Here is a 3,867-nt window from a genome sequence, read left to right as displayed (position 1 = left end):
CCCTATCGGTTCACCGCCTTTCCCCGCCCTCTCCCCTCAGCGCCAACCCGGCTGAGGCACCGCCCGCGCGCCCTGCCCCTCCACCGTGCGTCGAGGCCTGATGGCGTCACCACTTGTCGGGGCCCGATGATGATGCCACCGCGAAGGTGAGGCGCGGGGGGCGGAGGCTTCCAAGGCCCCGCCCCTGGCGCGACAGGGCCCGGTGACGTCATTCTGCGGCGAGGGCGTGAGAGGGAGGTGGCGGCGTTTAGTGGTCCAACTCCGTCGGCGACCAATGACGTCCCTGGGCGGGGAAGGCCCGAGCGGAAGCCGTTTGGTCCAAGCTAGGCGGGAAGCAGGCCTTTCCTGAGCGCTCCTGGGCCGAGGCGCTGACCTGTTGGTCTGGAGTGCGGCGGATGCTGCCCGGCCCCTGTGCCCCCCTGAGGAGGCCTTCTTGAGAGCCAGATGGAGGGCACTGAGGGCCTTGCGGCATGAGAACCTGGCCCACCTTAGCGCAGTGCGCAACCTGCGCGCCTCGCCCGTGCGCACCGGGTGATGAATGAAGCTGGTGGCCAGCGCCTTTTGCCACAATAGCGTGACACTCTTGAGTGTCCAGCTAGATAACCACCCTCAACAGCTGACACTGTTACACCAACCAACTAGATAACCACTGTCAACAGCAGACATTGTTTACACCAACCGGCTAGATAATGATTTTCAACTGACATCGTTAACACCAACAAGCTGGAACCACTCTCAACAGCTGACGTTGTACTCCAGCTACATAACCACTCCCAACAACCCTAAAGGGTGTAGTTTATTGTCCTACAGGCTTTAACCACTTTTATATATAACCCAGATATCCCACCCTAACATTCCTGTGTTAAATCGCCTCTAAACACATAGGTCCTGAAATACTCTGAGCAGCTCTTAATATCTTTCACACCATATCTTCCGTCTTAATTACTTGAAAAAAAATTTTGTCACATCTTTGTTATATATCTTCACGAAAGTTGTTTTACCTCTCAAAAATTATAATTTAGCAAAAAGGCAAATTTTTAAATATTGAAGAGCTTCCTTATGTATTTTTAAAAATGGATGACAGGTTATCAAATGGTGGAATTTAAATGCCATTCCATGCATATGAAAGAGTGATGTCACAGTTCTGTTTTTAAATGTAAACACTTACTTAAATGCCAAAGATGCATCATTTGTAATTATCTACACTTACAATAAAAACTGCTGTCAACACAAACTGTGTGAATGAATACATTTCCAAAATTATTTTAGGGAGTCAATGAGCAAAAAAGAACTTTGAAGATTGTGCCTGGCAGGCTACAATCCATGGGGCTGCAAAAGAGTTGGATACAACTTAGCAACTAAAGAACAACAAATTGTAGTGATCAGTTAAAAAAACTACCACCAAAAAATGAATCTTGTAAAAATCCGTCTTTAAATATATCTTTTATAGGACAATTTTAACATTTATGATTTCTTACTGATGCTTTCTTTGCTTTGCTTTCATGGAACTCTCCCTTGAGAGAAATGCATTCTTTATCTCAACAGGTGAAAGTCTTAAGTGAAGTCGCTCAGTCGTGACCGACTCCTTGTGGCCCCATGGACTGTAGCCTACCAGGCTCCTCTGTCCATGTAATATTCCAGGCAAGAGTACTGGAGTAGGTTGTCATTTCCTTCTCCAGGACTCGATGGTTAGTGAAGTTAAACAAAAAGTCTCTGTACTGCCACACCCTCTAACATACATCTGGATTCAGAAGATCCCAGCTTCACTAAAACACATCATATTTCATTCCTTGAGTAGAAATACATTTTAAAGAAGAATGATTAAGTACCTTTATCATAAAAGAGAAAAATGTAATTACAACAATAAGGTTTTTTTTTTTTCAATTCACCACTTAAAGTGAAAATGTTGGTCACTCAGTCCTGTCCAACTCTTTGTGACCCCATGGGCTGTAGCCCACCAGGCTCCTCTGTCCATGGGATTCTCCAGGCAAGAATACTGGAGTGGGTTGCTATTCCCTTCTACAGGGGGATCTTCCTGGCCCAGGGATCAAACCTGGGTTTCCTGCACTGCAGGCAGATTCTTTACCATCTGAGTCACCCCCAGATGGTAAAGCTAGAGGGGGGGTGGCGGGAAAAACTAGAATAAGTTTTTTTTTTTTTTCTAATTCACCACTTAAGGCTCTCACATTATAGCAAGTTCATAATTTAAAACTAATATATTTGTGAGGGGTAATTTATTCTAGCTTCTCATAGAAGAATTCAAGGGCAAGAATTCTCTGAATTCTTAAATTCTGAAAGAATTTAAGTCAACCACAAAAAATGTGTGTGTGCATGAATATGAGTGGGTACACATATACATGGCATTTATTTTTTTGCTACATGCAACTTCAACCGTACTCAGGAAATCCTGATAACTTGAAAAGAATTTCAGGTTGTTTGGAATCCGGCTGTTTAGATCAATGTAGAGTGTTCATAGTTTTAGAGCATTCATAGTTTCCTTTAAACCACTCATTCAATTACTGCTTTGTAATGAGCCATAGATGTTTCAACTATTCTATCAAAATGGGAAAAAATGCAGTTAATAATTTCTTGTGGAGAGTTTCAAAGGGTTAGCTAAAGAATAAAATGGAATCAAACTACTCTTTGGAGTCTTGTTATAGCTGGTCGGAATTTGGAATCAATAAGGCTGTTCTTATGCAAAGAAATAGAGAAAACAACAGAATGGGAAAGACTAGAGATCTCTTCAAGAAAATTAGAGATACCAAGGGAACATTTCATGCAAAGATGGGCTCAATAAAGGACAGAAATGGTATGGACCTAACAGAAGCAGAAGATATTAGGAAGAGGTGGCAAGAATACACAGAAGAACTGTACAAAAAAGATCTTCACGACCCAGATAATCACGATGGTGTGATCAGTGACCTAGAGCCGGACATCCTGGAATGTGAAGTCAAGTGGGCCTTAGAAAGCATCACTACGAACAAAGCTAGTGGAGGTGATGGAATTCCAGTTGAGCTCTTTCAAATCCTGAAAGATGATGCCGTGAAAGTGCCAGCAAATTTGGAAAAGTCAGCAGTGGCCACAGGACTGGAAAAGGTCAGTTTTCATTCCAATCTCAAAGAAAGGCAATGCCAAAGAATGCTCAAACTACTGCACAATTGCACTCATCTCACACGCTGGTAAAGTAATGCTCAAAAATTCTCCAAGCCAGGCTTCAGCAATATGTGAACCGTGAATTTCCAGTTCAAGCTGGTTTTAGAAAAGGCAGAGGAACCAGAGACCAAATTGCCAACATCGGCTGGATCATGGAAAAAGCAAGAGAGTTCCAGAAAAACATCTATTTCTGCTTTATTGACTATGCCAAAGCCTTTGACTGTATGGATCACAATAAACTGTGGGAAATTCTGAAAGAGATGGGAATACCAGACCACCTGACCTGCCTCTTGAGAAATTTGTATGCAGGTCAGGAAGCAACAGTTAGAACTGGACATGGAACAACAGACTGGTTCCAAATAGGAAAAAGAGTACGTCAAGGCTGTATATTGTCACCCTACTTATTTAACTTCTTTGCAGAATACATCATGAGAAATGCTGGGCTGGAAGAAGCACAAGCTGGAATCAAGATTGCCGGGAGAAATATCAATAACCTCAGATATGCAGATGACACCACCCTTATGGCAGAAAGTGAAGAGGAACTAAAAAGCCTCTTGATGAAGGTGAAAGAGGGGAGTGAAAAAGTTGGCTTAAAACTCAACATTCAGAAAACGAAGATCATGGCATCTGGTCCCATCACTTCATGGGAAATGGATGGGGAAACAGTGGAAACAGTGTCAGACTTTATTTTTTGGGGCTCCAAAATCACTGCAG

The sequence above is a fragment of the Bison bison genome, unplaced genomic scaffold, assembly GCF_000754665.1.
Source record: "Bison bison bison isolate TAMUID 2011002044 unplaced genomic scaffold, Bison_UMD1.0 scf7180017864353, whole genome shotgun sequence".
Lineage (NCBI taxonomy): Eukaryota > Metazoa > Chordata > Mammalia > Artiodactyla > Bovidae > Bison > Bison bison.
This window is presented reverse-complemented; position numbering follows the sequence as displayed.